The following is a 12,534-nucleotide window of genomic DNA, read 5'->3' on the forward strand; positions in this document are numbered from 1 at the left end:
ATCTATTTGTTTTGTTATATTACCATTAATATAGAAAGCACAATCAATTTTACAACAAAATCAGAGGTTTTCCCCTCTGGCTTAATGTTTTTCTGGGGTTAGAAACATATTTTCACTCCTACTGTACCTCTCTGACACAGTGTCTTAATACATCCTTAGGAAATTACTGAAAAAACCTAATGTGCTAATATGAAGTTTGACACAAAGAACTGCACACTGAAAACTAAAGACTTGTCAAAAGTCGAATTTATCAAGACATTTTGCAAATTAACAACAAACCCAAATATAAAGTGAAATAAATCATTAAATACCTACAAATTACTCTGAAATTAATATAAAATTAAGGGATCTGTAAAATAAAATACCCAAAATTAAAAAAAATTTCAGCCAATGAATAAAAAGTTAACTCACTTTTTCAAGATGCCATCTACAAATTCTGCAAGCCTGTTCTGGTCCACAGCAGCCAAACTGTTTTCAGCAGACAGGAAGAAGGCCAGCATCACCGCCACCCAACACAGGCCAGCCATCTGCACACAGAACAAGTTAATGAGCACAATGATGATACTTTTAACAAAAAGTATCCTCATAAACATGAGTAAAACAGGGCTAATTATAATAACAAAAGGAAGTAGTTCAGTAAGTATAGTCTTCTCTGTTATTAAACACAGGATACGTTGCTAACCTACAGTATATAGTTTCAACATTTATTGAATTTTGGCTTTTCATATTTAAATGTAATATATAAAAATGTGCAAAATAAGACACCTTTAAGTTAGAGTTCATTCATTCATGTTCAGTGAGGATACTGCAAATCTGGAAATATCTGCTGAGAAATTAGATAATAGTCATTAAAGCCAACATTTATTGTTCTACAACTTTTAACTTTTAACTTTTAAATAAGTAGAAAGTATTTTCTATTAATTTTAGTGAATATCAATAAAGCCATGAAACCGTCTTGTTGTAGTCCAGACCTCTGAACAGACACTAGATGTAAATGGATAATTATGCACTCTGAGATGAAAGGGAGGCTTGAATTTTCCACCCATTACTTTTGCAGATTGTGCAGGTTATGCAGCAATGAAAATAAATTAAATACATTTATTCAAGAACTAAAAGTACTTAGGTACAATTTAGAGATACTTGTACTTAACTTATGTATTTCCATTTCATCCCACTTTTTACTCCACCATATTAATTTGACAGTTGTAGTTACTTTTCAGTTTAACATTTAACACGACAAAAACATATGATGAGCTCATAAAACACAACACATTGTCAAAGATTACATCAGTAGTTCACAACCTTTTTGGCTTTCTTATCAACAGTTTGTAGTCATTGCCCCTTTTCACATTTCAGATGTCTGTGAGTGGTCAGCAGTTCCACCAAAAAAGATATTTCATCTCTAAACTTGGGTTTAGAGGATAATAATATCATTTATTTTATTTAAATATCTGTTCATGGCTCAAAGAGTTAAAATGATATTTCACAAGCAAAGTAAAGATGACAGAAAAGTCCCCACAAAAAATATATATTTATGTAGCAGTTTTTTTTCTAACTCCACCTCGACCATCTTCAGCAGTAAAAGAGTACACATCAGGATTATCTAATAATGTCATATATAATATCATCAGTCACAGAGGTACTTTAATACTGATACTTTTAAGTAAATTTAGCTGGAAGTACTTATGTACTTTTACTTAAATGGGAGTTGAAAGCAGGACTTTTCTTGTGATGCAGTATTTTGTAATTGTTATACTGGCAGGTTTGTTCTCTACACCCCTGCATGTGTGCGCATCTCACTACATCTCTTGGAAACCTGCCTTTCTCTGATTCTGAACACTAGTGGGGCAAAAATGTAAAGTTTGGCCTGATGGTGGTGACAGAGGAAAGGCCATAATCAGCTAATCTAATCAACTGCACTTAAAGGACGGGTTCACAATTTTTCAAGTCTGTCTTAAAACAACAGGCAGGTGTCCATATGAACAGTGAAAGAGGTTTTCTGTAATCATTCCTCTTGTTCATACTGGATATTGAAAGATCCTTCAAATGTGATTTCAAAGGAAGTGATGGAGGCCAAAATCCACAGTGTGTCCACACAGTCATTTAAAAGTCTCTGTGAAGCTTCTATGAGGCTTCAACAGTCTGAGTTAGTCATATCAAGTGGATATCTGACACATTTACAGTCTTTTTAGCATCAAATTCCTAAATGGAATTCCCTGTTGAGCTGCAGGTGGAAGTATAGTTACAAAAAGAGGGACTTTGGCACTAAAAAGACTGTAACATTGAAAGATATCTACTTGATTTGACTCATTTGGACGCTGAAGCTTCATATTAGCTTCAGATAAACTTTTAAATACATTTTTGCACAGAAGGAGGACTGTGGATTTTGGATAATGGAAAAAGACTGACACCCTCACACTTACTCCAAAGCCACAGTTATTATTAAAAATTAAAAATGTTAACATGCTAAAGTAGATTTATCTGTCATAAGAGTTTGTAGTTTGCGCCTTTGTGAAGGATGGCAGCTGTTGTCAGTTTGGATCACAACAGTTACAATGACTTCAAATGTCAACCCAGAGTCCAAAAATGTAAGAATGTGCCAATATATCCAAACCATATAAACTTCTCAAACCATTCCCACAGCATAACCTATTTCTCTGCCATTAAATATAGTATGTTACACACACTCATACTCTCATATACTGCTTCCTTGTCATGCTGTCACCTCCTCATAGAGGCCTGTTGGGTACCCACGGTGTTTATGGATAACATCAAGATCTCTAGATGACAGGATTTTTCAAAATAATAGCAACCACGACCAGTCTGGACTTCCATATGGTGGAAGGTGTCAGGAGACACGAGACTCCATTAAAGGCCTAAAAGTTGCATAATTTGAGTTCTAATTTGCACTTGAGCTTGTTGCTACCTTCCTTGTTAGAGTTAAGATAAATACAGCAAAGTGAAAATCTTTTACCTCCTTTGCTGGAGAAAGATGCCTGATGGAAGCTGTTCTCTCTGTTTTCTTCTCAGTGTTAGGAGGGACGGTGCTGCAGTGAACACAATAAAGAGGAAGGGGCTTTTTTATAGACGAGAGGTTGACCGTGGCCAAACACTCAGAGTGGCACCATGCCCTTATTTGAACATATTTTTCAAATATTAGAAAGAAGGAAGAAGACAAGAGAGACATTCTGCAGTTTGATTCAGGAAGTTAAATAACAGAAAAACCTCAATACTCACTAACAGTAAACAGCTACCACCATGTTCTTTCCTCACAAAGTTGTAATGGCTAACCTTCTTCAAACAGTTACCTACTTACACAACCAGCAGAAATGCAGCAACATTAGCATTCATTTGGAGTCCAATATTCACTCTCATTTTAGCTCTAATTTAGTCTCCATGAAGGCGAGTTGCATTCACCAAAGAAAGAAAAAATTGGAGGCCTCATCTTGTAATTATGAAAAGATCTGATAGTTACGAGAAAATATCCAGAACTTGGAATTATGAGACAAGGTTAAGTTGGTTATCAATCATTGCCGTTTGAGGCATGACAATAATTAGGCATGACACCAAGACTGACACAATTAACTCAATCCTAAACCGTGCTGCTACTGGCCCTGTGCCCTTTTTCATCAGTAAAATTAATAACCTCCGATTCGTTATTTCACCTCCTGCCTACAACCCCCTCGTCCTCCCTCCTTGTTCTGCTGTCCTTAGCAAGTTTGAGCCTGTGTCCCTTGCTCATATTAAAGACATAGTCTCACACACTAAGCCAACTACTTGTCACCTGGATATTCTCCCATCATGTTTGTTAAAAGAAGTATTTGACAGTGTTGGTGCTACAATATCACTCATCCTAAACAGTAGTCTAGCAACTGGTTCTGTTCTCTCCTGCCTTAAACATGCAGTAGTACATCCCATTATTAAAAATCCCAACCTCGATGCAACCGTTCTAGATCATTTCCGACCTATTTCAAAGCTGCCATTCTTATTGAAAGTCATGAAAAAATTGTCTACTCGCAGCTCTTGTCCTTTTTAGAAAACAATAATATCATGGAGAAATGTCAGTCAGGTTTCAGGGCCCATCACAGCACAGAGTCCGCTTTGCTTAAAGCCTCCAAAGATCTGCTGTTGTCTCTCTGGTAAATGTTCCATTCTGATTCTTCTTGACCTTAGCTCGGCCTTTGATCAAGTTGACCATACTATTCTCCTGCACCGTAGGCAGCACCAGGTCGGTATTTAGGGTAGCGCCCTCCAGCGGTTCGCCTCCTACCTAGCAGATAAATCATTTTCTGTCAAAACTGAAAACCTTTCCTCCTCGTCTGCTCTCATCACCTGTGGAGAACCTCAAGGCTCCATTTTAGGGCCCATTTTAATCACCTTATACATGCTCCCTTTAGGCTTTATCTTCAAAATATACAATATTTTCTAACATTGCTACGCAGATGACACTCAGCTATGACAATAACAATAATAACACAGTTAGGTCCCTCCTTGACTGTGTCCAGGATGTAAAAAATTGGATGGCACAAACTGTCTTCAGTTAAATGATAGTAAGACAGAAGTGGTTTTATTTGGTCCCTCCAACTCTACTGGGGGTATAGCCAATCACTTAGGTCCCCTCGTCCCTAATCTTCATACCCATGCCAGAAATCTCGGTGTCATTTTCGATCCAGCTGTAAAATTTGACAAACAAATCAACTCTGTTGTCAAAGGTTGTGTTTTCCAGCTAAGATACATTGCCAAACTTAAACCGTTCCTCTCATTTCATGACTTGAAGACTGTCACAAATGCTTTGATTTCCTCTTGACTGGATTGCTGCAATGCTCTTTATTTGGATATTAGCCAATCATCCTTGTCTCGCTTACAGCTGGTGCAGAATGCTGCTGCAAGGCTACTAACTGGTACTGTGAAGAGAGACAGCATCACACCTGTACTGGTGTCTCTGCATTGGCTACCAGTCAAGTATAGGACTGAGTTTAAGGTCCTTTTATTTGTTTTTGAAGCTTTACACGGCCTGGTACCACAGTACTTCTCTGAGCTCCTCTGCCCCCTCTCCAACCCCAGATCTCTCAGATCCTCAGACCAGCTGCTCCTGGCTGTCCCTCGATCGAGACTAAGGGGTAAGGGCGACCACTTTACCTTTTGAAATTAAGTGTTCCCCTTCTGTAGACACTTTTAAGGCTAAACTTAAAGCCCACATGTTCTCTCGGGCCTTTGAGTGTCCTTAAAGCTTTATGTTTTACTATTATTTGTTTATTTTTGTATGCATATGGGATAGTAATTTTATCTCATCTCTACTCCTTTTTGTGCTGCTACCTTGTTATATTGTTTTCATTTACCTTTGTTATTTTATTGTACAGCACTTTGGTCAACTCTGGTTGTTTTTAAATGTGCTTTATAAATAAACTTGATTTGATGATTTGATTTGATAACACTATACTTGATTTAATTTATTTTTATTTTCCTCCTTGTTTTGAAACAATGTGAGATATTAATGTCACTGAATAACGTGGATGTTAGAATTAGTATGTCAACATTGCACAGGCATCTGAAGACCTTGGGATCGTTCAGGTTGTGCAATGTGCTTCCGTAGTTCGCCATCAACTCCTAAGACTTTGTCCGTCTGCTGTTTAGATGCTGCAATCAGGTAGTGAACAGTTGGTTTGTTTGAGCTTGTTTGCTGAAAACAGCTGCCTGCTGCTGCTTGAAAAGGTTTGAACCACACAGTAAATGTGGCTTAAAACTAAGACAATGAGCTATAAGGGGCTAAAAAACTCTGCAGAGTTGGTGATAATTCTGCAGTTTTACATAAATACACAAAATAAGACAGTAGGTGGTAATAATATGAACACATTTTATTGTACTTAAATGTTTTTTTGCCTACTTGCATATATATGGTCAAAGTAACTTTATTTTTTTGACACTTTATGTTGTTTACTGCAGCTGACTTCTCAGAACTGATCTCAGAAAAGTCTTTCAAAGAACTTGTACTGTTTGTTGAGGAAATGTTTTGTATTTCAGTAAAACCAAACTGCCTGTTCATCCTGACTTGCATATTGAACTTGGTGATATAGAAATACAGAAGGAAGTGCAGGTCAGTTTACTCCCTTCTACACTTCTGCTGTGAAATGGAGGGTAAATGGGGTAGAAAGAGCAGAGAGATGTAGTTCAAAGCACAAACATTTTGTAGTTGTACAGAATTTCATTAATGGTGCAGGGGCATTGCATCATTAGAAGGTCAAATCAATCAAAGAATACAATACACTTTGTTAAATGTACAGACAGGTGACAAATTAAAGGAAAACTGGTACAGGTCTGAATACTTGACCCCTACAGTGAGGGGATCTGGTGACTCTGTTATGCTTTGGGGGGCATTTTGCCGGCATGATTTGGGTCCACTTGTCCCCTTAGAGAGAAGGGTCACTGCAAATCAATACAAAGTTGTTGTGAGTGATCAGCTTTATCCTATGATGAAACATTTCTATCCTGATGGGAGTGGTCTCTTCCAGGATGATAATGCCCTCATCCATAGGGCACGAAGGGTCACTGAATGGTTTGATGAGTATGAAAATGATGTGAATCATATGCTATGGCCTTCACAGTCTCCAGATCTCAACCCAGTTGAACACCTATGGGACATTTTGGACTGACATGTTAGACAGCGCTCTCCATCACCATCATCAAAACACCAGATGAGGGAATATCTTTTTGAAGAATGGTGTTCATCAACCTTGGCATTGATTCTACAGTCTCTTGAACTCTTCTGGAGGGATGAACACCATATATGTACATAAACATATGTGAAATAACAATTATTTAGCTTTTTGCTTTTAATAACTGGATGATTTGTTTTACCTTGTGACAATTCATTTTTCATACCACAGTACAATCAAATCACAACACACAAAATAAAGCACTGGAGGCAACATTGTGAGCTGTGGAAGAAAGTCGAAGAGGGAGCAGACCTTTCCCTGACTGCAATAGTAAACTCATCCAAGAGGGCCTAATGACGAGGAGGTATATGCAAAGATTGCACCAATGAAGTCCAGGCTTTTAAGCTTCCAAGAGCTGCAAGCGGAGCTCAGAAATCTAGCAAAAGAAACTAAGGAGTTCCAGTCACAACACGAGCCAAAGAAAACATATGCCAGGGTGCATGTCACATCAGAGTGAGGTACAAATGTGAAGACAGAAAGGACAAAACATACTGCAGAGTGGTCAAAGTTGACAGAGATGGTCAAGAAATTGGCTCTTAGCTAAGAGGAAATCACGGCCAAGTTGTCTCACCTGAATCGAAAATTGTTGCTCCATCCCCTGTTCCCCCACCAAGAGTCCTGCCATCTCCTGGAACTACAAACCAGAGCTCAAGTGTTAAATGCTACCAGTGTGGGAAGTAAGGACGTATAGCCCAGGTCTGCAGAGCAATGTTCCCAGGTCCAATCTGGCCTGGGCTCACCAACCCCAGAGCCCACACATCACTCAGCTCAGCCTTTAAACGTCTAGAGCTCATGGTAACTGGGGCAACCATAGGCAAGCAGCAAGACCCACTACAGGTGAACACAACTAGTGACAGAGGAGAGGACACCCCTTTAGTGTGTCCCAGGAATGAGGGGGAGGTGGAAGTCAACGGAATAAAGTGCAGAGCTCTCATTGACTCTGGCTCTCAGGTAACCAGTATTACTCACTGATACTGGCACAACCACCATGTCCTTCAGAAACAAAAGCTACAGTCCTCTAAAATACCCATAGAGGCAGGTCAGAGTGTGCCCTACTGTGGTATCCTGGGCATTAACTTGAAAGTGCTGGGGAAAGAGTACTGACTGACTGATGTAACATCTGCCTCTAGCATGTTACATTAAATACATCGTTTGAGCTTTAAATGGTCACTATGTCTAATAGCAAAATCTTGTAATATAGAATATAATTTTGTCAGTAATTTTACCCTTATTTAATAGTTGTAAGGTGTACATATTGTGTTATTTTCATATTTTTATGCTGTTATCTTATATCTTCTTATCTTATATTTCATATTTAATATTAGGCTACACAGTATCCAAGGTAACGATGTAGCTATAAAGCATCACCGGGGGAACAAGTCAGACCGGGCTTGTATCCCTCAGGTGAGTGTGTGACTGTTAAATTGAAACCTGTAAATATTAATGTATAGCTGATCTGAGAGAGACTTTATTACTAATTATAACTATATTGACTTGTGTAATTGACAGTGTCTTTGTGTAATTTGTGATACAGTAAGTCTTTGATCCTGGTCAAGGTTCGACCGTTGGCCCTGTAATTTGTTATTTAACGGTTATTAAGCTTCACCACAGAAATCATTCATTTGTACAGTAAGTTTCCTTTGATTATGATTTTATTTATATGAAATAGTTTTACTGAGACCGGGCTTGTATCCCCCAGATCCCGAAGTGCTTGTAAGCAATAAACAGTCATCATTGAATCGACATCGGACCGTCTGTGTGTCTTCGTTGGAGTCAACTAACATTACTGTCAGCCGTTAGTCCACCACCATCATCATCATCACCACAACAGAACGCAGAGACTGTAAGCTGTCACTATTATCAGCAATATAAAGGAGATTAAACGAGGGCGTTATAAACTGTGAAGTTAATATAATCCCCATATAATCCACACTGACTCATTCATTCATTCATCACATGTTTATTTTAACTGTTCTAATTGTCTGTGTTTAATGGGTGGTCTTTGTTTTATTTTGTTTGGTCTGATGGCTGGGACGCCAAATTAAAGAAGGGGTAGATGTAAGGCAGTAGCCTGAATAAGCCACAGGACACCGTAGTTCTAAAATTCATTCTGTGCAGGCAACTACTCTCAGCTAAGAAACAGTCCAGTGTGTAAGAGCCATTTTTGTTAATGTTTTGTTTGGTAAACCTCCCGCCACTTGTGAGAGAAGGGCCGCTGTCAATTAGGCAGAATATAATAAGGCAGTAGCCTAAATGAGCCACTGGGTGTCACTGTTGCCCTGTCTATTCCCCTGAGAATTTAGCAATTATCACTGTTTGTCCCTTACAGGACACTGTAGTTCTAAAATTTATTGTGTGTGGGATGCCATGTTTTTTTAGTGTTTACTTTCACTACTTCATAAGGTAAGCAGTGTTAGTGGCGGCCTACATCATCCTAAAATATCTGAACTAAAAACACTCATCCAGTCAATCTGTTCAACTAATGTGTTAATTAAGATGTTAACTCACATTTTGGTGTGAGATTGAGAAGTGAGCGCTTGTGTCTTGTATGTAAATATTGGCTGTAATGTTGGCTAGCTTGCTGTGTATGAGTAGAGGACCTGATCAGTGGAAATAGTGCAGGGTGAAAAATTAGCTCTTCAGTTATTGTCTGCTGTCCGTCTTGTTACCCATCCTACCTTGTTTGTCTCAGATTTCTCGACCCACCCTCCCTTTCCCTTCCCTTCATCCCCTCATCCTCCTACCTCATCCCTCCCTCTGCTCATCCCTACCCTCATCCCTTCATCTCCTAATCCCTTCATCCTCCTACCTCATCCCTCCCTCTGCTCATCCCTACCCTCATCTCTTCATCCCCTCATCCCTTCATCCTCCTAACTCATCCCTCCCTCTGCTCATCCCTACCCTCATCCCTTCATCTCCTAATCCCTTCATCCTCCTACCTCATCCCTCCCTCTGCTCATCCCTACCCTCATCTCTTCATCCCCTCATCCCTTCATCCTCCTACCTCATCCCTCCCTCTGCTCATCCCTACCCTCATCCCTTCATCCTCCTACCTCATCCCTCCCTCCGTTCATCCATACCCTCATCCCTTCATCCTCCTACCTCATCCCTCCCTCTGCTCATCCCTTCATCCTCCTACCTCATCCCTCCCTCTGCTCATCCCTACCCTCATCCTTTCATCCCCTCATCCCTTCATCCTCCTACCTCATCCCTCCCTCCGTTCATCCATACCCTCATCCCTTCATCCTTCTACCTCATCCCTCCCTCTGCTCATCCCTACCCTCATCCCTTCATCCCCTCATCCCTTCATCCTCCTACCTAATCCCTCCCTCTGATCATCCCTACCCTCATCCCTTCATCCCCTCATCCCTTCATCCTCCTACCTCATCCCCCCCTCTGCTCATCCCTACCCTCATCCCTTCATCCCCTCATCCCTTCATCCTCCTACCTCATCCCTCCCTCTGATCATCCCTACCCTCATCCCTTCATCCCCTAATCCCTTCATTCTCCTACCTCATCCCTCCCTCTGATCATCCCTACCCTCATCCCTTCATCCCCTCATCCCTTCATCCTCCTACCTCATCCCTCCCCCTGCTCATCCCTAACTCTAACCCCTTTTTTTAATATATGTGTAAATTAATGAGTTAAGCCGGTTGTCCATTAATTATAAGGGTGTTATCAATCTGCTCATCTAACTTTTCTGGCTGAAAGCAAATAAGTCTAAGTCCCAAAATGTCAAATTATTCCCTAAGTAGAAAAGTCTTATGCTCTATTTTTTACCCCAATGCCACGGCTTGGCATAATAAACAAATTTCTTCCATCCTTTACGCTTTTTGGTCTTTTTCTCGTCCCCAGAACCTTCACCCTGGAGGCTGTCACCGTTCTCTTCCCTTAACTCAGATGTGGCTGTGAGCTCTGGGTGAGCCGCTTTCTCATAGCAGGAGATTTTTTCCTTCCTCCAACTGTGTTGCAGCATTTCATTCTTTGACGTTTATTACAACTACAGCTATCTGGGCCTCCAGAGTCCTTCTAGTGTCAAAAGCTTCTGTAAATGAACATGAACATGACTCGATGAACATGAATAAATCTATCTGGAACAATTCTAAGGTAATTTTAAGTTATTTCACTGCCAGTGTGTGAAAATACAGGTCCCGGCATCGTGGGCTCTTTGCACACACAACATCACTGCTGCTGAAATAAATCCTAGGAGATTTGTTTGATAGGGGAAAACGCTGCACTATATGTATAAAAACTGTGAACTGTTGACTTTTTAGAGAAAGTGGAACCCTGACCAAACCCTGTTTAATCTTCTGAGCTCCTCATCCTCATCGGTCCACTCCCTGCAGGCCATGTTCAGACCAACATTAGCTCTGCGTGAAAAAACGCAGCCTGCTTATTCATTCTGGTGAGAAGGTCGTTCAGCAAAAGAGTTGAATCATTCTCAACTACCCTGACTGGTAGATTACTTTATTATATTACTTTATTATAAGTATTTCTGCTATTAATCTCACATCTGTTGCCATGAAACATAAAATTGTTCCCGCTGTTATAACTTTCCACAGTTGTAAAATCCTGTCTCTGAGTATTATAAACCCCTGATAAGCCTTCAAGTTCATAGATCTTATACTCAAACTGCACGTCCTGGATTTTATTTCATACCTGAAGCAACATGCTATGGAGGATATTTTTGGTCATAAATAAAATTAAAAGACCAAATCGAAAATTAAAAGATATAAAAATCAAAAGATATTTTATTACACTTCTAGGAATAATCAGGCCATAATTAAACTTAAGAAGAAAAAGCTAATTCAAAATGTAAAATTATAATTTGAAAACGTAAAGAAATTTAACATGCAAAAGCTCAAATTTAAATGCTCAAACTGAAAGCTTAAATGGTAAAGATGAAATTGAAAATATTCTGTGTTCTGATGTATAAACAGCTGCAGATCTGTGTGTCAGGTGGTGAAGAGGTCGGGTGGTTAGTGATGTTGGACCCTTATGTGGGAGACTTCAAGATCTGATATGATAAACTTCTGTTGCTACAAACGTTTATTCAGGAAAAACCTATTTTAACATCTTTTTATTCAAATACAAATACAAGTAATTTTGCTGCCTCAGAGAATTAAATGATTCTTCCAAAGACAGCAGAATAAATGACTAACTCTACATAATTATAACTGAATTAATGTGATAATAATTAATAAAAACCTGTGGCTGTAAGTCAGCAGCCTAATGAGCCGTCATATCTTTGTAATTTCAGCAGCAGATCTGCCAAAGAAGAAGCAAATAACATAAAGCACAACAAACGTGTAGCTACTGTTACTGTACAGTCATGTAAAGTCTGTTCATCTTCCAGTATCTGTCTCAGCAGTGAGGCTAGCTCTGGCTTTGCCACTGCTAGCAGCCAATGTGGATGTTAGAGCACAGTGTGATTCCTCTTCTAGTTCTCACTGTGCTCTGCAGCAGTCAGCTCCACCTGCTGTCCATAAAGTGCTTCTGCACCCCGGCCGTTTCAAACCCTGCCCTCCAGCGTTTGGGCCACTCCTCCTCATTGACAGACAGCTTGAAAAGCCAAATGTTGAATGCCAAATGGAAAAGATGAAATTTAAAATGCCAAATGGTAAAGTGAAAATAGGCACCACTGTCACATTTCACTGCAGACAGATGCTGTTAATGAAGGGCAGGCTGTTAAATAATGAAATATAAAACAGAGTGAACTGTTGGCTCACAGATTCAACACTTTTTAACAGATAACAGTACTGTTGTTCAGGAGTTCCCGTATGATATAAAAAAAGACAGACCAGAATGATGCTGAGCCAAG

General features: G+C 39.6%; 1 long non-coding RNA gene across 1 annotated transcript; it reads right to left on the reverse strand.

Annotated features, from left to right (window-relative positions):
• Positions 1–416: 416 nt before the first annotated feature.
• LOC122974032 lies at positions 417–12,430 on the reverse strand. Its single transcript, XR_006400215.1, has 3 exons — positions 11,922–12,430; positions 766–826; positions 417–527 (listed from the first exon to the last, which is right to left on the reverse strand). It is a non-coding gene; the product is annotated as an uncharacterized LOC122974032 (long non-coding RNA).
• Between the last annotated feature and the right edge of the window lie 104 nt (positions 12,431–12,534).

The sequence above is a fragment of the Thunnus albacares genome, chromosome 3 (assembly GCF_914725855.1).
Source record: "Thunnus albacares chromosome 3, fThuAlb1.1, whole genome shotgun sequence".
NCBI classification, from domain to species: domain Eukaryota; kingdom Metazoa; phylum Chordata; class Actinopteri; order Scombriformes; family Scombridae; genus Thunnus; species Thunnus albacares.